General features: G+C 43.1%; 1 protein-coding gene across 5 annotated transcripts in view; it reads right to left on the reverse strand.

Annotated features, from left to right (window-relative positions):
• Nucleotides 1-27,628, reverse strand: part of LOC113026980 (zinc finger protein 469-like) — a 227,278-nt gene that overhangs the window by 71,099 nt on the left and 128,551 nt on the right. For all 5 annotated transcript variants that reach the window (XM_026176333.1, XM_026176331.1, XM_026176329.1 and 2 more), the window contains one exon: nucleotides 12,405-12,443. The gene's annotated coding sequence lies outside the window, so the exon portion shown is untranslated. The remainder of the gene's footprint in view (nucleotides 1-12,404; nucleotides 12,444-27,628) is intronic.

Consider the following 27,628-nt stretch of genomic DNA (forward strand, 5'->3'; position numbering starts at 1 on the left):
AATACAACAAAACTTGAAGCAGATGGGCTACAGCAGGTGTTCCTGCTGTCAGAGAACCAGAATCTGATACTACAAGTTACACAGGCTCACAAAACTGAACAGTTTGTCCACATTCACAGGAGGAACATGATATCTGATTATTTGTTTAGACCCTGATGAGTCCTTTATTAAAATTTAAACTCTGCTATATTAAAATTCTACTGTGTCGATAGTACAATTGACCTCTCTTACTGAGAATGTATAAATGGGTTATGAGCTCACTTCTCTAAGGAATATGGAGTGACAAAGTGTAGTTTAGGGAAGATCTCAACAAGTCCTAGCTTGACACTGATAGTATTGCTGATATCTTGTCATACAAGAAGATGGATGACAGAAAAAAAAAACCCAGATGAAAACTGACACTGCAAGTGGTATATATGGAGTTTACATAGGAAACGAGAAATGTAGTCATAATGCATTGGTTACGAAAAAAACTGATATTTTTAAGATGACAAAATCTCAAAACCTTACTGACTCACAAGTAAAGTGTCACTTGGTTGACTCTCAAAGACAAAACATAAATTAATTCTTAAACTTGAAGCCAGTAAAAGTCTTCTAGGCTTGAGGGCTAAAGATAATAAATCTATTTTAGACACTGCTATGAATGCATATGTAATGTGTGAAGCCACAGAACTAAAACAACCATCCACCCATCAGCCCATTTTCTTGTGTTTGCCCAATTCAGGTTGGGGAGGAGGGCTGACACCTATCCCAGCTGTTACTGGGTGAAAAGCAAGGTGTAGTCTGGACAGGTCGATAGTCTACAACAGAGCCAACCACATTACAAAGTAGCGCAATACTGTACTAAATACAGTATTTAAATTAAAGTTACAACTATGTCGTTACTTGGGCTACAAAATTCTTCAGCTCTCTGCACAGATAGAAATAGTAAACATGTTTTTTTTTTCCTGTGCGTTTCATCCAGCAGTCAGCTGATATCTGTTCTTGTGCTGTGAGGAGGAGAATAGTGTAGTGGTCTACAGCTTTTGAGGAGTGGATATGGACATTAATGATATTTTTAATGCACAAACTGACATGAACCCAGTGGTAAAATGCCAAACCGTGTCCAGGACAGAAACAACTGTATAGTAAAACAAAGCCAGCAAAGAATGTTGAGTGCATGCTGACTCCAGGCCTGCAGCCATACTCTGAACTTCAATGAGTAACAAAAGCAAAGCAGTAAGTAGAAAAGTAAGCTGTCAGGCTTGAAGCATTATAGCCCTACCTGTACATGTTTCTACAGTAGAATCATTGTGGTGATCAGTTTGAAGTCTCTCCCATCAGGTTTTCATTTTTGCTTTGTTTTGTCACTTTTGTGTTCATATGTAAAAACTAAATGAAAGATTGCATGTTCGTTCTCATGAGGACAGTGACTTGTGTTGTTGTGACCTGTTGCCTCAGTTGAAATAGTCAGCTGGTGATTATTTGAAAATGCGTTTCAGGTCAATTTACACAGTAAATTTTAAGAAAAGTAAGTTACAAGACTAAGATTTTGTTTTTTTTAGTTTGATGAACTCTGGGAACCTCGTTGGAGCTGAAACTCAATGCAGCCAAGCCTGGTGTAGTCTCCCAAGTATATGTATAGGGACTCATGATGTTTTGAAATGCTGACCTTTAAACTTCAGCAATGTGTTGGTTTCATCTTTGAATGAACACTGTTACACTAGGTCAAACTCACATGTCACTTTTTACAGGGATCAGAAAAAAGTGTTTATCTGGGCATTTCAACTTTTCCAAGTTACTTACTTTGATTGTGGAGCTAATATGCTTTGTATGGTGGAAACAACAAAAAAAACAAAATTTAATTTTTGTACAAACTCACTACAGTAACAATTCCTTTGAGCATAGTTAGAAAGCTACAGTCGGTTTCCAATGTATAGTGACTTTAAGCAGGTCTTTCATCTTGAGAACTTTATATAGCATAGGATGTGTGACTTTGACTCAAATATTTATACAAAATGCCGCATTTTTCTAGGTAGTCATTATGTCCCCTTTCCAAATATACTAGACTTTGAATTCAAAGCTACATTCAGCTCATGAGAACTCAGCTCTCACTGTTGCACTACTCACCGTGGTCATCTTGCAGTTCATAAAATCAAAGCTGCATAAAGGTTGTAATTTTGCAGACATAATTTTCATATTTAAATTTACAGCTAAAGGTTAAGCGCTTCGTGTAAGACTATGCATGAGTTAACTTGAGAAATGCAGTGGAAACATTTCAAACACTTTGGTTTGGAGAGGCATAAAAATTCTTCAGCAGCTGGGTTTAAACACAATTACAAGAACTGATTTATTAGTTTTGTTTTTTGAGATTTTAAAATATTTACATTCAGAGAGTTTATTTCTGATGCTTTTTTAAAAGGTTTTTGCTTTGTCCTTTGTTTTTTTTCACCCAGAAAACCTCAGTAATGAGCTTGCATGTTTGCATTTAGGCTGCATCTTAGCAAAAGTAGAAGTAACATTTTTTGTCTCTTATCCACCTAAGCAGGGCTTAAAGAAGATCAGCTAGGATGAATAACACACTTGTGCTCTGTTGAAACCTGCATTTGTCAGCGGATTGTCAAATCTTAAAAATGCAAAGTAATATATTTGTGGAGTGGAACATGTGTGTCAGGTTTATAATATTTAGATAGCAGACACCTTTAAGAAAGACCTACATTCATCCACCATTTCCAAGACCTTAAACCACTACATTCAGAGTTAGCAAAGTGAAGTCAGTACTTAGTTAGGTCTTTGTGATCGGTCTGTGTTGAATTTCAAGGGTTTAAAGCAGAAATCTTCTTTTAAACTAAACTAAACAAAACAAAGAAATAAGTCTTTAAAAACGCCTAAGATTAAGGGTTTTATTAAGTATTCATATTATTCATATCGGTGCCATGGTTGAGGGAAAACCCATTGATTACTGATGAATTCTTATGTTCTCCAGACTCAAAAACCTCACCCTTTCTACATTAACAAACCGCTTGTCTGTCACCAGCGAACACTAGATTGGAGAATCAGCACACATGCCTGCACATGAGACTGGGTTTTATGCCTCAGGTCTGTACGCCAGGCGACCCCACAAATCCCTCTCATCTGCCAATCATCAAACATGGTTTAAAGAAGGGGAGGGTTAGAGATTAAAGAGACCAGATATCAAAACCTGCTTACATCAATCCCTGCAAGGTGTTCTCCAATCACGAAAAGCCTCCCTCTGCATGGCACTACTGCAGATGAAACAGTTGATTGACAGGTTCTCATGCTAAGAGTTTAGGTACATATGTCAGAAATAAGAAGAGCTGAGGATTAGTTTGCAAGCAAATTGTGGCACAAAGGCATAATAATTGAGAGAAGCAAATGATTTTCGTCGTGGTAGATCTCAGTGATCCAAACGCATGAATCTGAATGGATTGCTGCTTAATTAAGAGCTACTTTTAACACAAGACTGAAAAAATATTTACACTGAGTGCAATCGAAAAACGTCCAAATTAAATGAGCCAGCAATGGTCCCTGTTAACACCTTTAACACTATAACATATATCCTTGTCAACTAATCACATTATTTTTAGCCATAATAGCTGTAAAACTGTCAGGAAGGAAATGTCTCTCCACTGGGCTGCTACCAACAAACAGCTACTAAATGAGCTGTCATGTACTTTCTTTGACCAAACACCCACATAAGAAAAGACATCAACTTCAGCTCTACTTTGTATTTAGTGCCAATTGACAAATGCTGGAACGCTAACAGGCTCATTTAGGACCTGGAAAACATCAGCCTGTTTCCACTGCCATTGTGAGAGCAATAGCATATGTAAAGGTTGAATTACACTTGCAAATTACGACCTCACTGGGTTAACACTTTTTATTGTTGTAATTAGGCACTGATTTAGCTTACAGAAGTTTACTATGCTCAAATTTCGACCAACGCTTTGTTTAAAATCTACTTGAGATATTAGAGAGGAAGTGAATCTCTGCTTCCACGCTAAAACTGATTTCTATTCCACCATCCTTCATTACTCAAAATACATGCACTGACACAAATTATAACATCAGTAATTTACCTTAATGTAAATATATTTCTAATCACAAGTGGTTGTGTTATCTTCTGATTACATGGCGGAACAAAGTGTTGATGTAGTATTTGCACATTGTTTTCTGTTAAGTCTATTGTTTCTCTTTGAGTTTTGGAATAAAGTCAGTTTATTCACTTCAGAATAAATGGAACTGAGTGCTATTTATGATTTCTTAATTTTACTGTACTTTCAAAAGCACTTTACTATACAATGTGCATTACAGGAAGAAGCCAAAGTGCCCAGGAGAAAACCTAAATAAGCACAGGGAAAACATGCAAACTGCACAGCGACAGGCCCGGAGAGCATTATTATCTGAAAGTGTTAACCATTGCACCATGATGCCATGTATCTCTGTGTTTTTGTTTGTTATAGATCATCCATAAAATAACTAGAGGACGAAGACAAACTGAAGATATTTTTAAATGCCAACATCAACAAGTAAGAAATTGTACTGTACTTCCAGCATAGCTGAAAGAACTAATTTAGAAATGCACTTTTGCAATATGACTTCAGAGTCCCTAATTTAAGCTCAAATCACAAGTCCAATGAACTTTGACAACGAGACACCATAATCAGCTGACATGTCGTTTAAGGCCTATGGGAGTGCTGCCCAAGGGGAGGGGTGGTTTCACAGTGGGTTCACCCGAAACCTTGGCCACTGTCGTTCGTCTGCTGTCCTGCAGGTGGTTCCTGCTTCTCACTGGTCCTCTTGAAGCCTTCTCTCATGGTCATGGTCTGCATCTGCACCTCAGTCAATCCTTCCATATCTCTCATGTCACGGTCTCTGCAATTTTAAAATGAAAACTTCCCTGGAAAACCCTCTTTTGCCCTCAGTCAGCTTATCACAATTGGACATGCACAATAAAGTTGTGCATAGTCTCTTAAAAATTCCCAGGGCTTCTCCCCTGGAGTAGTTTCACTCCGGGCCCTGTTGTAAGAAAAAACATTAGCCAGTGGTGTGTCCTGCTGTAAATCATGTGATTAACCACGATTAACCCTCTGCTGTGGAAAAAGTGATGTAGATGTTAGCGCAGCGCATCTGTATGCACACTTTCTCACAGTGACCTCTGCACTGTAAACCATACAAGGTCATGAATAACACACCGCTGGTAAATTCACAAAGACACAGAAAGTGGTAATTAAAAGGTTAAGTCAGCACGGCCCAAAAGCTCATGCAACCTGTTGCTGTCACCTTTCTGCTCCTGTAAGTAAGTAAGTAAGTAAGTAAGTAAGTAAGTAAGTAAGTAAAATTTATTTATATAGTGCTTTTCACAGATAAAAATCACAAAGTGCTTTACAACACAGAAAATGGGAATATACAGTGGGGCAAAAAAGTATTTAGTCAGCCACCGATTGTGCAAGTTTCCCCACCTAAAATGATGACAGAGGTCAGTAATTTGCACCAGAGGTACACTTCAACTGTGAGAGACAGAATATGAAAAAAGAATCCATGAATCCACATGGTAGGATTTGTAAAGAATTTATTCGTAAATCAGGGTGGAAAATAAGTATTTGGTCAATAACAAAAATACAACTCAATACTTTGTAACATAACCTTTGTTGGCAATAACAGAGGTCAAACGTTTACTATAGGTCTTTACCAGGTTTGCACACACAGTAGCTGGTATTTTGGCCCATTCCTCCATGCAGATCTTCTCGAGAGCAGTGATGTTTTGGGGCTGTCGCCGAGCAACACGGACTTTCAACTCCCGCCACAGATTTTCTATGGGGTTGAGGTCTGGAGACTGGCTAGGCCACTCCAGGACTTTCAAATGCTTCTTACGGAGCTACTCCTTTGTTGCCCGGGCGGTGTGTTTTGGATCATTGTCATGTTGGAAGACCCAGCCTCGTTTCATCTTCAAAGTTCTCACTGATGGAAGGAGGTTTTGGCTCAAAATCTCACGATACATGGCCCCATTCATTCTGTCCTTAACACGGATCAGTCGTCCTGTCCCCTTGGCAGAAAAACAGCCCCATAGCATGATGTTTCCACCCCCATGCTTCACAGTAGGTATGGTGTTCTTGGGATGCAACTCAGTATTCGTCTTCCTCCAAACACGACGAGTTGAGTTTATACCAAAAAGTTCTACTTTGGTTTCATCTGACCACATGACATTCTCCCAATCCTCTGCTGTATCATCCATGTGCTCTCTGGCAAACTTCAGACGGGCCTGGACATGCACTGGCTTCAGCAGCGGAACACGTCTGGCACTGCGGGATTTGATTCCCTGCCGTTGTAGCGTGTTACTGGTCCCAGCTCTCTGCAGGTCATTCACCAGGTCCCCCCGTGTGGTTCTGGGATCTTTGCTCACCGTTCTCATGATCATTTTGACCCCACGGGATGAGATCTTGCGTGGAGCCCCAGATCGAGGGAGATTATCAGTGGTCTTGTATGTCTTCCATTTTCTGATGATTGCTCCCACAGTTGATTTTTTCACACCAAGCTGCTTGCCTATTGTAGATTCACTCTTCCCAGTCTGGTGCAGGTCTACAATACTTTTCCTGGTGTCCTTCGAAAGCTCTTTGGTCTTGGCCATGGCGGAGTTTGGAGTCTGACTGTTTGAGGCTGTGGACAGGTGTCTTTTATACAGATGATGAGTTCAAACAGGTGCCATTCATACAGGTAACGAGTGGGGGACAGAAAAGCTTCTTACAGAAGACGTTACAGGTCTGTGAGAGCCAGAGATTTTCCTTGTTTGAGGTGACCAAATACTTATTTTCCACCCTAATTTATGAATAAATTCTTTACAAATCCTACCATGTGAATTCATGGATTTTTTTTTCACATTCTGTCTCTCACAGTTGAAGTGTACCTCTGGTGCAAATTACTGACCTCTGTCATCAATTTAAGTGGGGGAACTTGCACAATCGGTGGCTGACTAAATACTTTTTTGCCCCACTGTAAAAACAATATATCAGTAAAAAGAAACATACATACATCCACCCTTTTGTCACTGTCTAGGTGGAGGTGCAATCTTGCATACTGGTGTCCAGTCAGTCAACAGTCAGTCCCCTTTTTTTATTTGCTGACAGTAGAACCTCTCGTGACGCAATACGTTTCTACTGCCAGCAATGACGTCATTTCAAAAAAAAGAAAAAAGAATTTAGACGGGATTACCTCGCTGAATCCTTTTTGACAGGGACTTGTTTTCTGATTGTCCCAAATAAGTGGCTTTCTCCCGAGCCCATTTTAATTTTGGAGAAGCTCACTTGCGATTGTTCAACATGTTGTGTAGCGCTTTCGATTCCGATCTTGCAGGCCTGCTTGAAAAAGAGAAAATTGCCAAACAAAAAATCTCAGTGCACTGTTAAAATCAAAAAATATGAAGGCCTCTTTTTAGAAGTTGTCTAAGCATACTCTTTTAGAATAATAGATCTGGTTCAAAGTGGTACCAAAGGAAAATGCATCAGTAAATCTCCAAAACTTTCATCCACCAGTCACACCTTGCACAACAGCAATATTCTATTAGATAATGAGTGTTTGGTTTCCCCCATGTACCCATGTGTCATGATAAGACCTCCCTCACACATCAGACCTCCCTCACACATCAGAAACAAGAAACTCAATCTATTTGGTCTCCACTCATCTGACCCCCCTGCAGCATTCTGTTCACCCCTGCAATGATTCAATCATCCCTCCCCAAAAATAATACTAGTTCACTAGTCTATGTATCACTTCTTAACCCACTAAGTGAACCGGACAAGATGATGGTAACAGAAATGCTTAAAATGCTATTTGGTCTTCATGAGCTTCATTGCATGTGTGTTTGTAAATGGTAAATGGCCTGCATTTGTATAGCGCTTTTCTAGTCCATAGGACGCCAAAGCGCTTTACACTACATTCAGTCATTCACCCATTCACACACACATTCACACACTGGCGATAGCAAGCTACATTGTAGCCACAGCTGCCCTGGGGCACACTGACAGAGGCGAGGCTGCCGGACACTACTGTGTTAGTAGGATTAATGCATTTTTCTGTTTGTGTAATTTTTGTGTACCTCTCCTCTTTGCGGTGCTCCAGACACTTTTCAATTCTCCATGCAAGGCAGTCGTTTTTACTCCCAGTTTCCTAAACCCAAATTTCATTCCCACACAGCCTTCCTCCATGTTCTCCCCTGCTCCTTCCACTGTGGTCTCATCTCATCTCCCCCCTTGCAGCAGTCTAGTGAGAGTCAGTTGCCTTTCAGCTTTGTCCTGTGTCTTTAACACTCTCATCTTGCCATTTTTGCGCTGAAAGTGGCAAATGTCCAACTCAGGCAGTCTTTTCAAAGGTCCATTCACACACAGTGAAGGTGCAGCTCGTTGGAAATGCACATCCATCCACCCAGTCATGATGATGCCATTTTTCTCCTTGCTGTCGCCGTCTTGCACAGCTGCTGCTGCTGAACCTTTTCTTCACTGCTCAGGATACTGCTGTGAGCTCTTGAGATCCATCTCGTTGGTCTGGAACTGCATTTCTTGTCTTCAGGGAGAGATTCTTGGAGCTTGTGTTCTCAGGGTGACAAACACATGGAAGTTAAGCTGTAAAATAATTCAGCCAAACTTGGCTTGAGTGTTTCTAATCATGTTAACCTATAATTTTCTTCTGACTGCTGCACGTGGAAAATTGATCCGGGTCTGCTCTTCACCTGCAAGTGACACACTGAGACATTTTGATCATTCTTCTCACTGCTTGAAACAACACATCTCCCCTCTCTGGTTCTGAACTCCCCTTTCTTAAAATCCCAGAGAGATTTTAGTTGTTCTACGTTGAAAAACACCAAACCCTCTTCCTATTTTTATTGCCTATTTTTATCAACAATTCTGCTAAAAAGAAATTTTTCGTGTGTCCACCCTAGAGGAGCTGGTGGCCTGCAGTACCACCTTCTCCCTCTAGTTGGAAACAACTTTTACACACATTTCTACACTCCTCTCTCTTTTTTTTTTTTTGTTCCCCATTTTCAACATTTTGTAACCCCATTTCTCACTGTTTTTACACACACATCAACTTTTCCCACACAACCATTCTCTGCAATCTTACACACCACACATTTACTCAATTCTTACCATACAGTCACACATTGAGTTTTGTCTCTGGCCGCCCGGTGGAGCGCTGCTACTGGATCTAGATCCCATATTTACATTCAGAGCGTCCCCTGCAATGGCCTTCTTCCCTTCTCGGCAGAAAAGTGCTAAAATACCGTCACTCCACACACTGTATTGTGCAGACGTGATTATCAACGGTGGACTCGAACCACCGTTCCCTGTGATGGACCGGTGTTTTTGCAATTACTCTGGCAGACGACTGCTTTTCTTTTGCACAACACCGGAACCGAACACAAGCCTGGGGACTCGAACCCCAGGATTTTCCTTCCGGAGACTCGAACTCCGGAGCAGCAAGCACTTCACTGCTCGGCCAGACAAAAAAACTCCTCATAACTGTATACAAAGTTAGCTACAACTCACCCATCTGCAGGGGTCCCCTCAAAATGGTCTCGGTGGTGACTGAAACACACGGCTCCGTGACTCCTCCATTTCCTTTGCTTCAACAGCCGGTAGGACAAAGGTACCTTTTCCCTCAGGGGTGATCAGCCCGTCCACGGAACCGTTGTTCAGCAACCACACGGACCGTCCCATCTGGGTCGCCATTTTGTTGTGGAAGTTTTCTATTTAAATAAAGCCTGCAGACGAGTGGTGAGCGGTAGCTAACATTCTTTAATCCAAACACACAAAGACAACAGACAACCAAGCTTGATGGAGCGCCTACATGACCACGGGGCAGGGTCAGCAGAGTCTCACTGAGCCTAGCATGGCTCTCAGTTAAATACCTTCTCCAGGAACAAAAGGCAGTACACAGCTGTTTCACACCGTAAGGTTCACACTCCCTTGCTACTTCCCAGAGTCCTCGAAGAGACAAAAGACTCTGGTCTGCTTCCCCCAACTTCCTTACTACACCCCCACCATTTGTCTTCAGTATGGGTGTCAGACATGTTAAAATCCAGTGGCACCAAGGCATTATACAAAAATAATGCGATTAATACATAAATGAAAGAAATTCCTATACATGACCCACACCCATTTTCACACCTTGGCTCGTATGATTAGGTAGGGCTTAAAATCTGGGACTCTTCACCAGTTGGTCTTAGAACTGAAGAAGCTTCTCGGATGAGAGGTGAAACATCTTCAAGAAAATTAAAGAAGTCCGGACGCTTTTCTTTCCAAGCTCCTAAGACTATACTGAAATATAATTTTTCATTCCTATTGAATGGCTGCTTCCAGCCTTCCACCCTTTTCTCCAGCTCCTCTAAACTAAACACATTTTCCTTTGGCAGCCCACACTCACTGCCTGAATTACTCAGCCTCAAAATCAGATACCGTCACGAGTATATACTTTAGGGAGTATTCAAAAGCTCACACTTATCCTATTTCAAGAAGTTGATTCTGACAAACTCTTCCCAGTGAGCCTCTTCATTATCCACATGTCCATCTACACCCACTTTTCTCCACTGATGCATCTCCCATGTCAGTTTCTGTGTTCTTGAGGGTGATCTAGCATCTCTCTGAAGTGACTGCTATTGCTCTGCAATGATGCAATGGTGTAAACACCTATAACTGCACTGTGCATTTTTAGTGTTAGATTAATGTGTATCTAGTACTTTTCATATAAACAAGCCAAAGCACAATAGACTCATACCAGACTGATACTGTTTTTTCAGGTAATATGAAAAAATAAATAAATAATGTTTTAATTTACAACTCCTAGCACGCTGTAATGCTATTCAGCATAGGGTTAAAGGTTTAATTATGTTTATTTTTACTGCATTACACAGACATGACCAAACACAAAAAATATATGTCTTGGTAAAGGGAGTTGCGAAATGGAAAGAAGCAGATAAAAAAGAGACTTAAGAAACAACTCAATTCATAATGAGCGATATCATATGTGAGTAACGAGGCTTTGATAAACATATAGACCTCTACGTGCAAACAGTATTTGCAGAGAAGCTGTCAAAGTTTGAGGAGCTCAGCGGATGAGTCATTTGCTGTATGGAAATGAAATGGAGCAAAAATGGGTCCCTGCTCTACCTTCTAAAACCTCCTACAATAAAAATTAGCATCTGAAAAAAGCAAACACTGTAACTTGGCTGTCCATGAAGAGCTTTAAAACTAACATTTGAGTTTTACTAGAGGGACATAATAGCCTGGGTGGAATATTAAATCTGATGCATTTGGTGACTGGTGAGAAGGATCTCACATTACGAGCAGAGCATGGCTATAGGGAGCGTTTGGAAGCCAGGCTGTCCTCACTGCCTCTGACGTTCTTTAACCTCTTTTTGTGGCTTTGAAACCTCATGTCTTTGGCCTGCAGTCACTCTCTATTTATGCAAGAAAATAAAGAAGAGAACGCTGCCCCTCCTAAATCTGTAAACTGCAATTAAGCTAAATTCCAAGTTTATTTCCAAAATGCCGTCCTTGCTCCAGACCATGTGAGAGACTAGAGTCTAAAATTATCACACTTTTGGTCAGAAGGCCAAGATGAAGCCAAAGCTAGGACTGTCTTCTCACAGGCCACAGGATCACAAAGACGATTTGTGGCTGAAACTACTGTAATAAAAATTTGTATGGATATGATTCAGAAATATATATCTATCACATAAAACTAACGTTGCATGGATGAAAATGTGCAGACTGAAGTGTTCCTGCTTTTACCAAGGGGACAAATGAAAAGAAAATTTGATGGCATCTGGCTAAAATGAATGAGCTATGCCTATTGTTTAATAATCCACTCAAGCTCTGAGAAACCAGTCTCGTGCAGTGAGACAGCTTAAGTAAAGGCATCCAGCTCTTCTAACCATCTACATTCAAACAAAAAGCAGTCCACGTGCAGCAGCACATCTCTTTTCTGTCTCCCTGTGTCCCTCTCTCTGTCTCTTTCGCTCTGTGTCTCTCCATCATGTGTTTACACATTGGTAGAGTAAGTGCCAGGGCTGTAATCGGAAGTCTACAACCGTGTCATTTGGAAGACTGTTGTCTTTTCCTGGGATCGTGGTGGTCAGCAGAGAAAAACAAGATTTACATCTCACAGGGAGGGGCAAAGCATCAACCATGCATTATCCCCTATTGGCTGTGGTCAAAGATGGGCGTTAACATGTGGGAGAGGTAGACGAAAAGACGAAAAGTCAAAATTTACCCATGGGAGAAATTTTTATATCAAACGCTGCAGAATCTCGTGAAAAAAAACGGGGTTTGTGTCACACTACTACTACTGAGCATATCCAGAGCACACATTTTCTTCTTGAGTCATCAAACAAGGTATGTGGTAGCACTTACTGGCATCATATGCTGTCAGGCTTCAAGAGACACCACTACCTATAAACAAAAGAGAGAGTCGAGTGTAAATACAGTTCATAAAATGCCAATCTGTGGTCTTGGAAAAGAATGAGGGTATTTCTATTTTTATTCATTTTTTTGTTTTCCATTGTGATTGCCTTTGATATCAGAGCAGCTTTCCACTTTCATTTGGAAATAAAAAAAAATAACAACCAGTGCTTAATTAAAGCTTCCTCTACAGCACTTTTATTACAGTTTTGTTTACTTCTTCACAGTGTTTACTGTTTATTTCTTCTAAAATCATGAAAGATTTACCAAGAAAGGCCTTCTTTCACCTTCTGGAAAGAATTAAACAAAGATGCTTAGAGGGACTATATTTTTCAGCATGATTGTCTAAACCTGGCAACATGGTTAAAGACAGGAAGATTATAAGATATAGAAGCCTGAATGAAACCGATATACCTTTTTCATCCATATCCAGCATACTAAATATTTTAACAATAATGCTTAATTCATAGGGAATAATCTACTCAACTCCACAGTTGAATTTTCTTTACCAGTTATCACATATTTACACAAAAATGTTCATGATGTGGAAATGTTACTGAAAAGCTGATAATACTGTGTTCATTACATTAATATATGGAAAAACTGTGTTCTGACTGAAAAGCAGCAAAAGTCAGATGCCCCAGCAGTGCTATGCCCTGCTTTCAGATGACTCCAGCCAGACAGACACGCTTAATCCTACACAGGTTCAAAGCTACGCCACATGTGGCATCAACCTGACAAGAATAAAAGAAAAAGACTCAAAGAACAAAGAGACAACTGTGAGTAATGTACTCACGTCTGTTTTTCCCAGCTATGTGTGCGCGTATGTGTCTATTTATACAGATAATATAATTCACATTTCATTGGTGGGTGTGGGTTCTCTCAGCAACCCCACAGAGAATAATATGTTCTTTTTCTTGTCTGTGATTGCTGACTAAGTTTGGGAAACCATGCTTTTTTTTGTAAACATGACTCACAAAGCTGTATCCCCCACCCCATGAAACACAGAGTTGATCATCCAACAATGCAGGGTGCTTACTAAGACCAAACATTCAAAGAGCAGGCGCTCACATATTGAGAAAAAGCAGACATGAATATGATGACACATAAACATTCCTTCCCTTAGATAAATAAAAAGTATTGGTTGTTTAAAGCATTTTGTTCAGTGTGCGTGGAGCTCAACACGTTTACTCGTTCGGCTCCTTCATTTAAAGGACCTCTTAGTTTCTTTTACCATTTCAGCCAAAGATGAGATGAGTAACTATTTTTCAAAACTAGTTTCAAAGAGCACAGACAATCCTAAGGTGTTATTTAACACCATTCACCTGCCGTGCCATTTTTTATTTTCAAAAGAAGATTCAGAAAATGTTGCAAATTTCCTGTGTAGAAAAAAGTGTCCTTCAGTTAGCCTGTTATTTTAAAAGGTAATTATTATTCTTTTTTTTTTTTAAACCTGTTTCTTTACATGAACTGATCAAATTAGTTGACTCAATGAAAGTATCCACATGCCTTCTTGACATGTTACCTGCATCTTTATTGAAAAATGTCTTTCAGTCTGTCTGCAATTTCTGTTTCTGGTACATTTGCTCCATGTTCAGCACATTTTGAGACAGTTTAAAGACATTTGTTATCACTGCTATGCAGATGACATTAAATTGTATATCTTTTTTAAGCCTCAAGATGTTTCTAAGTTACTAAGTCCTCGTATAGGTATGTAGATTCTATTAACCTTGAAGTAATTTTTTACTCAACTCCCTCTTTGCTCTTCTGCAACTGCGCTCTGCTTCGCTCTTGCTTTTATCACTTTATTGCAAGTTGAGTTCCACACTGTTAAATGGAAATTATTATTCATGCCTTTATTTCATAACACCTGGATAAATTTAAATCATTATTTACTCATCTTACCAAAGATTATGCTGGACCTCTACAGGTTGTTCAGAATGCTGCTGTAAGGCTCCTGATTAAGTCTTCTAAGTAGTCACATACAGTCCAAATCAAAAGTTTAAGACCACTTGTAAAATGGCCAGAAAATCTTATTTTTCATGCATTATTCAACCATTTTTCATGGTTGGATCTTAAGAAGGTTCCAAGTAGAGCTTCAAGATGCAACAAAAAGAAATGGGAGTGAGACAAAACATTTTTTTAGCATGCAATTTACTGAAAACAACGCTTAAACTGAAACAGGCTGTTTTACAGCTGATCAAAAGTTTAGGACCACATGTCTTTAAAAGGCCAAATCTGTACAAAAATGTGAATTCATTATCATTTTCTGTCAGGTAGCCAGACTGTCATGATGTTCTGATGGCAAAGGCAAAAAAACTTTCCGTTTTTGAACGTGGTCAGGTTATTGCATAAGCGGGGACTCTCGCAGTGCTGTCGCTGCTGAGGTGGGACGCAGTAAGACAGTCATTTGGAATTTCTTAAATGATCTTCAGGGTCACGGAACAAAACAGTCAAGTGGAAGATCCCCAAAAAATTCACCAGCACTGAGCCAGATGATCCAATTGGCTGTCTGTCAAGACACTGGGCGATCCTCAACCCAAATTAAGGTCGTAACTGGTGCCACCTGCATAACCATTAGACAGCATCTGAGCCTAAAGGGCTTTAAAAACAAAAAACGTCTTCAAAGGCCTCATCTGACACAGAACTGACTGTTTGGATTTTGCAAGAGAGCACCAAACAGAGGAATTTGAAAGGTAGAAGAAAGTTTTATTCTCTGATGAAAAAAATATTGTAACCTTGATGGTCCTGATGGTTTCCAATGTTACTGGGATGACAAGAATATCCCACCTGAGATGTTTTCAATAATGCTCTACAGTGGAAGGGGGCGCCATAATGGTCTGGGGGGCTTTTTCCTTCAGTGGAACAATGGAGCTCCAGGAGGTGCAGGTGCATCAAACGGTCGCTAGCTATGTCCAGGTGTTGCAGAGAGCATCCATCATGACTGAGGGCACCGTCTGTGTGGTAATGACTAGGTTTTTCAACAGGACAATACAATACACAATACACAAGGACAAGGGACTTCTTCCAGGAGAATAGCATCACTCTCTTGGACCATCCTGCATGTTCTCCTGATCTAAATCCAATTGAGAACCTTTGGGGATGGATAACAAGGGAAGTTGCCCTTCGTGTGGCCCTGTTCACCATTTGGAGAAACATTTCCCTTTACCTCGTGGAAACGCTTGCATCAAGCATGCCACATCTGGGGCTCTTCTCAGCTCTTCCCAGGAGGGTGGCACGGATGCCCCTTCGATGGTCCTCCTTGGGCTCTCGCACTCTGGGGCCTCTGGATGTCTGGGGCCTGGATCTCCTCCATGCCTGCTTCATGCCCTGGGGGACAGGGCTATGGCTCTCTACATCCTCTAGCAGACCATTACATGGGGAAACCTTTTGAATACAAGCGCGCTGATCCACACAGGTGTGCACACGGGTGTTCACTGTTCATAGACATACACTACACCTCTATTGGCTGCTATTTCCAAGCACATTGTGCGCTGTCGGTCCTGCTTGCTACACAACAACATTCAATATTTAGTATTTACTGCTGTTTACACTTAGCTACATTAACGTGATGGTGTTGTGCTTTGTATGTTGCTCAGTTTTTTTTGCTTGTTTTCTCTTCTTTTTCTCTCAACAGGTGATCCAGGAGATTTTTTTTTCTTCTTTCTCTTTTTAAGTGCCCTTTCTCACTGTCCCTCTTCCCTTCTGTTTTTCTTTTCCTTCCTCTTTCTTTCTCCCTTTCCTATCCCTCAGTCATGTCTGTCCCGTCTGTAACAACTGAAAATAAAATAAAATAAATAATAACAACAAAGGTCGATCAAATGGACCAATACGGCAAGGCCGTGATGATCCATTTAGCAAAGTAAATCCATTGGGTATCCTTGACAACAATTCTGACGGCTAAAGAACCAAATGGGACAGGCAAAAAAAAAAAAAAAAAAAAAGCATGCCACAACGAATTTTTGAAGTGATGAACAATAACAGTGGAGCTACTCATTACTGAGTTCATGGAACAGGTTTTTTTGGAGGTGTGGTCCTAAACTTTTGATAAGCTGTAAAGCAGCCTGTTGCAGTTTAAGCATTGTTTTCCATAAATTGCATGCTCAAAAAAATGTTTTGTCTCACTCCCATTTTTTCTTGTTGCACGTTAAAGCTGGGGGTTTTTTTGCCATTTTTCAAGTGGTCTTAAACTTTTAATCGCGACTGCAACACTGTTGCTAATTCAGTTGCATATTACCTTGTCAAGGGTCCTTAGCATACAAGAAAAGAACGAAAGGAGACTAAAGGTTTTGCAACAGTGGCTAGCATATTTTATAAATAAAATTTTACTTACTTAATTACCTTTACTTTATGTTGAAAATTAAACAGGTCAACCAGCTCTCGCTGGTCATTCAATAAATGCAAGATGAGCTTAAAGTACATATGAAATGATCCTCATAATCAATTGCCTATTAAAACGTGTCAAAAATGCATGCTTAGCAAGATCACAATGTGGAATATTTGAGGCTAGAGTTTCTCTTCTGCTGTAATAACATTCAGAAGTTTATTAATGCTGTTTTTTGAATTAGATAAATACCACATATAGACTAAGGATCATAGACTAATTGAAGGTGTGACCCAGTTAACTGTCTTTGGGTAAGAGGACCCAAGCAGGCCCTAAAAAGGCTTGTAGTGAGTGATCAAACTTGTAAGGTACCCCTTTTTCCAAGTGCTTGACTATATCATATAAAAAAGAGAGCAGTTTGTAAAAATAAATAAATTTACAAGTACAATAAAAGAGTGAATAAAAAAAAAAGATTTATTCTGAGAATTAGGCTCAGGCACATTCTCAGAAATACTATCCAAACATTCATACACAGTGAGCCATAATAAATGGATTTGAACACGTCTAGTGGGAGTTCATGAACATCTGTGCCACATACTGCATCACAAAACAGCAGTTCTATTTGAATTATGACCATCTTCACTGTAGAAGGTAACACAGCACTCAGCTATTTTAAATATAATTTTGGATTTCTGCCACATTAATATTGTCATTATTGTTTTCTGCACATTACCAGTGCTGGACATATGAATGTGCTACCACATCCCTGCACTTCTGTGTTTTTGTGTTTACATCTGAATATACACACAGCTGGGCGCTTGCAATTTATGCCCATTAACCTTGTGCTCTGGGACCACCCCAGCATGTTGGAGTGTGAAGGTAAACATTTACCAGTGAATTCAGGAGGGGGAAGCTCTACTGGAGTGTTGCTGTATTATGAAGGCCAAATACTGCTATATTCAATCCAAACAGTCAATGTGAGAGCCAGGGGACTTAGAGGCCATGGTTTAAAAAAAGAGATGTTAAAAAACAAATCTGTATTTTTAACAACTGCACATATTTCATTTTGACCTAGTTTATATCACACAAAGATAATTTGCATATATCCACGCGTCTAGTGTGATTGTTAGATAAAAAGCACTTTGCTGTAGAACGTGCTTGTGTGAATGAGACATGCTGTATAAAGCACTTTAAGTTCTCAAGTAGAGTTGAAACACACTATTTGCCTTTTACTCTGTGAGGAAACACAATCACATCATAAAAGAGCATGATATATGAAACTCAAACATAATGTTTTAGAGAGACACTATGCAAACATGTTTTTCCGCCACAACAGGATTATGTGACTTAATGCATGAGACATTCTGGCATGTCACAGCAAGAAAAGCACAGGTGTAGAAAATATATCAATAATGGCCACACTTGATTTAGGAGTGTCAGGATTCTGAATCTCTGTAAGCCAGCAAACTATCATAAATAACTGAGACATCAGAATGGATCCATTATGTTATTTGTCCACCCATGTTTTTCTCCTCTGTGATAACTCAAAATTATCTGCACATACCATAATTTGTCACGTAGGCTATATCCCAAATATATATCCCAGTCACATTCTGGCTTGTTCCCATTTCCTTGTTGGTATTTGTTAAGAATGACAATAATGCTCACAAACCAAGCACCGACTGGTTGACTGATTTTCTAGCCGGGGTCAAATCAAGTAATGTGAATTTTCTGAAAATATGTGGTATGTGGGCAGAAAATCTGAGGTTTGGAACCAAGCTTTGATTACAGTAGGTAAAGCAACTGTAATAAGAGGGCCAGGGTAAATGTAAAATTATACTAAATTTCATGTTCATGTTAGTTAGGCACAGATGTCCATGTGCAGCCAACGATTTATGACTGCACAAGTGCACTGCGGAGGCACACAATGTAGCATAAACAGAACCGCATGTGTGTCCACATCCATGACTGTTTCTGAGTGTATCAGGGTCTTTAAAAACTGGAGTGCTAACCTTACTGGTTTATGACCTCCTTATGAACTTGTGACACCATACTGCATGTCTGTGATTGATGTTTGCTTTAATCCTTCATTCCCCAGGTTTTCTTTTTCTATTTCTTTAGGACTTCTAACATCCAGAGTAAGAACAACTGTTTAAGGTAACTAAAAATAAAATTAAGGAATCCATATATATAATCCACATATTTCTTACATTTCGTTTGTCATTTTTTTCAAGTAGGAAAGTCTGCACCAGAACCAAAGACACAGACAGCACATCCTAGTCGTATCCAGGCAGCACAGACACCCAACAAGAGGAGACCACAGCACTGCACAAGCCAAGAAACAGATCCAAAGCACAGGAAGGACACTAGGCGGCATAACCAGGGTGCTGGGGCACACGCTCAGTGGCACAAGATCACCCAGACCTGTATGGCGTTATTTTTGTGCCACTATTCTGAGCGCACTTAAAAATAATTTGCAGGTACAAGTGTTGCATTTTGAGAAGAAATTTATTTTGAGCGAAGAAAAGCTAAATTTGAGTGAACAAAATTCATTGCTGCGTGCAAAAAATGTATTTCAGTGTTTGCTATCATCCATACACACACACAATAGCAGCCCCTCTCGCTCAGTTTTTGCATTTGCACTTGCTCGAAATATGTTGCTTGCGCTCTCAACTTTTCTGCCCGTGCGCGTTTAACTCTTTCTGTACACCGTTATATTTGTGCCACAAAACCAGCCAATCACAGACTTGGATGCAAACAAAATCTGATTGGCTGTTTTGGTCTCCAATCAACTCAAAATGACGAAATGCAATATCCCAGAATGCATTTCGTCCAAAACTCAAACGAGGCTGATTGGAGACCAAAACAGCCAATCAGAGTTTTTTTCCATCCAAGTCTGTGATTGGCTGGTTTTGTAGCACAGTTGAACGCACTTGGGCAGAAATGTTGAGAGCGGAAGCAACACATTGCGAGCAAGCGCAAATGCAAAAACTGAGCAAGAGGGGCTGCTATACGGCTTTGGAGCGTGATGTCACGGGGGTGGGCGTGGAAAGGATTTTGGCCTGATGCGCCATTTTCTGGGTCCAAACAAAGCGCAACCCACAAAGGAGCGAAAGCACACACAACAGCCATGGTTCGTACTTGCTGTGTGGTCGGCTGCAATGTTCGACCGCACAGCCGACACAGGAACAAGCTTAAAAAGGGTTTGTCTTTTTATTCTTTCCCAACCTGGAAGCAACATGAGGGAGCTCATATGGCAGACCTTACCAAACAAAGGCGTCTAGCCTGAATAGCAGCCGTGAGACGAGTTGATATCCAGTTCACTTCCATTTCTAGATATCACTTAACTTACCGGACATTTTCATTCCGGTAAGTTCTATATTATCGTTGGTGGTCTCGGAGGTTATAGAAATTGCGAACAAACATCGAATGGAGTGACTTTGCAGACATACGTGCTATGTAACGATTTGCTAATTCTTTCGCACAACTGTAGGGAAGCCTGCCTATGAAATGTATCTTGCCCGATTATCAATGTGGTAATTTGCATCAACTTTACAATTATGGGCACATAATATGACAACGAGATTTTAGCAGTTCATTGATAAATGTATAACATCAACTGTAGTAGGGTGTGAACCATGGCTATTACACTCGATGCACTCCAGCTGACTTACCTTGGTTTGAATGACAACGTACTCACAGTGAAAATAGCCAAATCTTGCACCCAGCCGTTTGTAAATTGGATGTAAATAAATAAATTTCTTCTCAAAATGCAACACTTGCACCTGCAATGTTTTTTTACGTGCGCTCAGAATAGTGGCACAAAAATAACACCGTAGACCTGTCCCCTCACCATCCCAGGACAGAGCAAAAGGTTACCCCAAGCGAAAGAGAAGGAAAGGAGAAAGAGAGAGGCCGTAACAGATTTTCTCCCAACACCAAACAATGCCACCCAAGTCAGGGAAGCATACAGTGGGGCAAAAAAGTATTTAGTCAGCCACCGATTGTGCAAGTTCCCCCACCTAAAATGATGACAGAGGTCAGTAATTTGCACCACAGGTACACTTCAACTGTGAGAGACAGAATGTGAAAAAAAAAAATCCATGAATCCACATGGTAGGATTTGTAAAGAATTTATTCGTAAATCAGGGTGGAAAATAAGTATTTGGTCAATAACAAAAATACAACTCAATACTTTGTAACATAACCTTTGTTGGCAATAACAGAGGTCAAACGTTTACTATAGGTCTTTACCAGGTTTGCACACACAGTAGCTGGTATTTTGGCCCATTCCTCCATGCAGATCTTCTCGAGAGCAGTGATGTTTTGGGGCTGTCGCCGAGCAACACGGACTTTCAACTCCCGCCACAGATTTTCTATGGGGTTGAGGTCTGGAGACTGGCTAGGCCACTCCAGGACTTTCAAATGCTTCTTACGGAGCCACTCCTTTGTTGCCCGGGCGGTGTGTTTTGGATCATTGTCATGTTGGAAGACCCAGCCTCGTTTCATCTTCAAAGTTCTCACTGATGGAAGGAGGTTTTGGCTCAAAATCTCACGATACATGGCCCCATTCATTCTGTCCTTAACACGGATCAGTCGTCCTGTCCCCTTGGCAGAAAAACAGCCCCATAGCATGATGTTTCCACCCCCATGCTTCACAGTAGGTATGGTGTTCTTGGGATGCAACTCAGTATTTTTCGTCCTCCAAACACGACGAGTTGAGTTTATACCAAAAAGTTCTACTTTGGTTTCATCTGACCACATGACATTCTCCCAATCCTCTGCTGTATCATCCATGTGCTCTCTGGCAAACTTCAGACGGGCCTGGACATGCACTGGCTTCAGCAGCGGAACACGTCTGGCACTGCGGGATTTGATTCCCTGCCGTTGTAGTGTGTTACTGATGGTGACCTTTGTTACTTCGGTCCCAGCTCTCTGCAGGTCATTCACCAGGTCCCCCCGTGTGGTTCTGGGATCTTTGCTCACCGTTCTCATGATCATTTTGACCCCACGGGATGAGATCTTGCGTGGAGCCCCAGATCGAGGGAGATTATCAGTGGTCTTGTATGTCTTCCATTTTCTGATGATTGCTCCCACAGTTGATTTTTTCACACCAAGCTGCTTGCCTATTGTAGATTCACTCTTCCCAGTCTGGTGCAGGTCTACAATACTTTTCCTGGTGTCCTTCGAAAGCTGTTTGGTCTTGGCCATGGCGGAGTTTGGAGTCTGACTGTTTGAGGCTGTGGACAGGTGTCTTTTATACAGATGATGAGTTCAAACAGGTGCCATTCATACAGGTAACGAGTGGGGGACAGAAAAGCTTCTTACAGAAGACGTTACAGGTCTGTGAGAGCCAGAGATTTTCCTTGTTTGAGGTGACCAAATACTTATTTTCCACCCTAATTTACGAATAAATTCTTTACAAATCCTACCATGTGAATTCATGGATTTTTCTTTCACATTCTGTCTCTCACAGTTGAAGTGTACCTCTGGTGCAAATTACTGACCTCTGTCATCATTTTAAGTGGGGGAACTTGCACAATCGGTGGCTGACTAAATACTTTTTTGCCCCACTGTAGGTGCGGCCCTCAGATGAAGGAAAGAAATACCTTTTCATATGACTACAACTGCAGTTCAGGCAGCCCAAAGGCCCATAAAGCCAAGCTGACGGGAACCATATTTCTTGCATTACTGTTAAACAAAAACCGAGAACATTTCAGAGGTAGATCCTACAATAATACATACAGAGAAAAACCCAACAATCATACAATCCCTCATGAGCAAGCACTTTGGTGACAGAGGGAAGGAAAAACTCCTTTTTAACAGGAAGAAAACTACCGCAGAATCAGGCTCAGGGAGGGGCGCCATCTGCCGTGACCAACAGGACATCTGCCAGGTGTGGGGTATCATTTCTAGGCACAATTTAGGCTGCTTTGTAGCAACTGAGCTTTTTTAAAATGCCATAGCCTGCTTGAATATTCTTGCTTACTATGTCTGTGACGGAGTGACCCGTCTCAAGGCAGAGTCCGCTGAGTATGGCACCGCCACCATTAGATCACCACCATTAGTTCGATTTGGCACCCGGGGCGGCGTATCTTTCTGACGACCGAGTAGAGGAATAAAAGGGGTGAGGAGCAAGTTGTGAGCCGCATCGGGGGAGGCTAGATTTTGGTTCCCACTTACTTGTTAAGGGCGTCGGTCGGGGGGACGTGCGGGGGATCGCCAATCGTGCAGGGTGACGCAAGCCGATGGTATGGGGGTGTGGGGTTTAAATAATGAGTTCACGTGTGTCTGGACCGTCATGAGAATGGCCTCATTACGTGGGCCGTTAATGTGTATATGAAGTCGGGTAGACTTCCGGGAAATAGTTGAGAGCCTGAATCAATGTATATGTTTTGTGAGTGTATAATGAAAAAGAAATTCTGGGGGAGGGAGACGGGGATTAAAGTTAGAATAAAGAATTGGTGGTGACGCCAAGGGGGAGGGGTTACGGGATATAAGAGACGGCGAGCCGGATATGAAGGGGGGTGTGTGTTGTAACATACAGGCTGTGTAGCGTGGCTCTCAGTTTTATGTCTTTGCAACCATCTTTTTATGCACTGGGGAGGCCGTTTCAAATAAAGTATCCACACTAATACCTTACCGACTACGCCTGTGTTTGTCCGGGAGAGGTCTGGAAGGGGACCCCGTGACATATGGTGTCAGGAGTGGGATGGCTAGTCGGAAGAGGAAAACGCGCCTCCCAGCGAAGCGCACAGGGCTGCGGTCCCAGCAGCATGAGCTTCCGGGGGAGAAGACAGCAGAGGAGCTGGCGTGGGACACAGTGCCGGCGTCATCTTCTTCAGCAGAGGAGGAGGAGATTTCCGGCAGGATTGGTCCGGAGTTGCCTACAACCTCGACCGCAGCACGTGATGGAGAACTGATTGCGATGATGAGGGACTTCCTGGCGGGACAGCAAAGGAGAGAGACGGTGTTATTGGCAGAACTCAGGGGGCTGAGGACCGTTCCCTCTCCTAATGCGCTGTTGCCGGCGGATGCAGCTAGTCAGCAGAGCTCAGGGCAAGTGTTAGCGGGAGCTAGCACTACGGCCGCTACGGCTACACCGAGCACGGTAACAGCGAGTAGCCCCAGGATGGTGCTGCCTACCCCGGCCCGGCAGCGAGAATCCCGGCCGTCGTTACTGGAGGAACCGGCTCGCCAGTCCCTGGCAACGACAAGCAGCCTCGACCAGACGGGCGGAGAGTGGAGGCGATCGGAGGGGCCAAAGATTCCACCATACCAGATGGGGGAAGATATTGAGAACTATTTGTTGCGCTTTGAGCGAGTGGCCAGAACCTGGAGATGGCCGGAGAATGAATGGGCCTGTCGGCTAGTTCCGTTGCTAGCGGGGAAGGCGTTGGAGGCCTATACCGCAATGGATGAAGAAAGAGCCCACTGTTATGAGGATTTAAAAGCTGCCTTGTTAGTTAAATTTGACATTTCCCCGGAGACGTATCGGCAGCGGTTTCGCTCTAATATTATTCCACCTGGGGAGAGCCCCACCGAGACGTACTACCGGCTGAAAGGACTGTACCGGCGCTGGCTTCGACCAGAGCAGCATACGAAGGACGAGATGGGAGAAGCGATTATTTTGGAGCAGCTAATTCGAGTTCTTCCAGGGGAGGTGAGGACCTGGGTGAGGGAGCATGAGCCCGCGGACGGACTGGCCGCAGCCAAGTTGGTGACGCAGTATTTCAATGCGCGGAGAGGAGCGGCCCCGGTCCGCTCAGCTGGGACGCCACAGCGATCGTCCCCGCAATCCGCGGGTCTGCCGAAGCGGGAGAGTAACCCCGAGCCATCCGGGGCCCCCAAGGTATCCACTCTACGAGGAGCGGGTAAGGACTTTCTTTGTTATTACTGCCAGCAGCCAGGCCATAAAGCCTCGGTGTGCCCCATCCGGAAGGCCAAAGTCACTGGGGCCTGCTATGCACCTCGGCTGGAGGCGGAACCAACAAAGGTCCAGCCAGCTGAGGGGCAACGCTATAAAACTGTAAGGGTAAATGGGCAGCAGGTTACTGCTTTGCTGGACACTGGTAGTTTTATGTCATTAATTAAGCAAAGCTTGGTACCAGTGAACTGTGTGGACTATAGTCGACAAGAAGAAGTGTTATGTGTGCATGGTGACAAACATCCCTACCCAAAGGTGGAAATAACAGTGACTATTAATGACCAGCCATATTTATTGTCTGTTGGGGTGGTACAGAATTTGCCGGTAGAGGTTATTCTGGGGATGGATGTGCCTGTGCTTATGGATTTGTTGCAAGAAAAAGAAGAGCGGGACACAGAGACAAAAGGGAGGGAATCGGGGAATGTTCAAATGAAGGTGTTAGGCCCAGTGGTCACTAGGGCCCAGGCGAAGGCGGGATGCCAACCCCTGCCAGACTTGGACAGTAGTCTGTGCGAGGGTGGCACGAAAGGGCCGAGAAAATCTCGTCGCCAACGCCGCTTTGAGAAGCAGCTATGGTCCCAGGGACCGGGCAATAAGAACATGAAATGGGATGTACCTGAAAATATTTCTGTGTTGCAAAGGGAGGATGAGACGTTGGAAGTGTTGTTTGCTAATGTGCCTGAAGGGGGAACAGGGAAATGGGGAGGAAAAGAGAAGTTTGTGGTTGAGAAAAATGTGTTGTATGCAGTTGATGGGGACCACCAGCGGCTTGTGATCCCTGCTAGTTGTAGACCTCTCATTCTGCATTTAGCTCATACCCTCCCCTGGGCAGGCCATTTGGGTCGCCAAAAAACCTATTTACGGGTTAGTACGCGTTTCTTTTGGCCGTCAATGTATACGGATGTACAGAAGTACTGTCGTGCATGCCCTGTGTGTCAGAAAACTTGCCCAGCGCGCAAATCGGATCGGGCTCTGCTACAACCCTTGCCGGTCATCTCTATCCCCTTCCGTAGGGTAGCTATGGACATTGTGGGTCCGTTAGTAAAAAGTGGTCGGGGTTATCAGTACATATTGGTGGTGTGTGATTACGCGACCCGTTTCCCAGAGGCGTTTCCGTTGCGAGCGATCACAGCCCCTAATGTTCTGCGCGCACTGATACAGTTGTTTTCTCGGGTGGGGATACCTGATGAGATTTTGACCGACCAAGGGACTAACTTTACGTCGAAGTTAATGCAGCTCTTCCACACTCAGTTAGGCGTTTCGGCCATCAAGACGTCACCGTACCATCCACAGACAGATGGGTTGGTGGAGAGGTTTAATCAGACTCTCAAACGGATGTTACAGAAGTTTGTGTCAGACACGGGAAAAGATTGGGACCAGTGGTTACCCTTTCTTTTGTTCGCGTATAGAGAGGTTCCACAGGCGTCCACGGGGTTCTCCCCCTTTGAGTTACTGTATGGGTGGGAGGTACAGGGGCCGCTTGATCTCGTTCGAAAGGGGTGGGAGTCTTCGACCGTGGCTCCAAATGAGAAAGGGGTGGTGCAGTTTGTGCTGGAGATGAGAGAGCGGTTGGAGCGGTACCAGGCCGAGGCCGAAGCCAATCTGCGGGATGCTCAACGAAGCCAGAAGATCTGGTATGACCAACAGGCCCGGCAACGTGAGTTTCAGCCCGGACAAAAGGTGCTGTTACTTCTCCCTTCTTCCAACAGTAAACTGCTGGCGAAATGGCAAGGGCCCTATATCGTGCTTCGCCGAATGGGACCAGTGACGTATGAGATCCATCATCCGGGAAAAAAGAAACCGAAACAAACCTACCATGTGAACCTCCTGAAGGAATGGGTGGAGCAGCCCCGTCCGGCTCCGAGGGAGGCACTGATGGCCAGGGTGGTGCAAGGAGGAGGACAGAGTGAACCTGAGCAGGCTACGAATCCAAGGTCTCCGGTATTGACTCATCTGACCTCACAGCAGGCTGCGGAGCTACTGAAAATTCTGCAGGAGACGCCTTCGCTGTGTTCCGTTAACCCAGGTCGGACTACCTTGGTTGAACACGTGATCCGGCTAAAAGAGGGACAGCCCATCCGGCAACGGCCCTATCGGGTTCCGCAACACTTGGTGGAGAAGCTGCGACAGGAGGTGGAGAAGATGCTGGAGCTTGGAGTGATCGAGCCGTCCTGCTCCGAATGGTGCAGCCCGGTGGTCATTATCTTCAAAAAGGATGGCTCTTTACGCATCTGCATCGACTTTCGAAAGCTAAATGCCATCTCCGAGTTTGATGCGTACCCCATGCCGCGAATTGAGGATTTACTGGAGAAGATTGGGGCTGCCCAGTATATCACCACTTTGGACTTGTGCAAAGGCTACTGGCAGGTGCCACTGGAGGAGACGTCGAGGCCGTACACTGCTTTCAGGACCCCTGCCGGGCTCTTCCAGTTTACCGTGATGCCCTTTGGCCTACATGGGGCACCGGCTACCTTCCAAAGGCTGATGGACAAGTTGTTACAGGGCTGTGACGGTTATAGCGCCGCCTACCTGGATGATGTCGTCATCTTCAGCCACACGTGGGAGGAGCATATGCAGCATTTGTCGGAGGTCTTGGGAAGAATTCATAAGGCCGGGCTGACTCTGAACCCCTCGAAGTGTGAATGGGCGCGGCAGGAGACTCGCTACTTGGGCTACCAGGTGGGACGAGGAGAGGTGCGACCGCAGCTGGATAAGGTGGAAGCTATCCAGAATTGTCCTCGGCCTCGCACCAAGAAGGAGGTGCGGGCTTTCCTGGGACTGGTTGGTTGGTACCGAAGGTTTGTGCCCCAGTTTGCAACAATGGCGGCGCCGCTGACGACATTACTGGGGAAGAACCAACGAAATCCGGTCATATGGACCGCAGCATGTGAACAGGCGTTCCAGGGACTGAAAACTTGCCTGTGT

This window comes from Astatotilapia calliptera, chromosome 7 (genome assembly GCF_900246225.1).
Source record: "Astatotilapia calliptera chromosome 7, fAstCal1.2, whole genome shotgun sequence".
NCBI lineage: Eukaryota > Metazoa > Chordata > Actinopteri > Cichliformes > Cichlidae > Astatotilapia > Astatotilapia calliptera.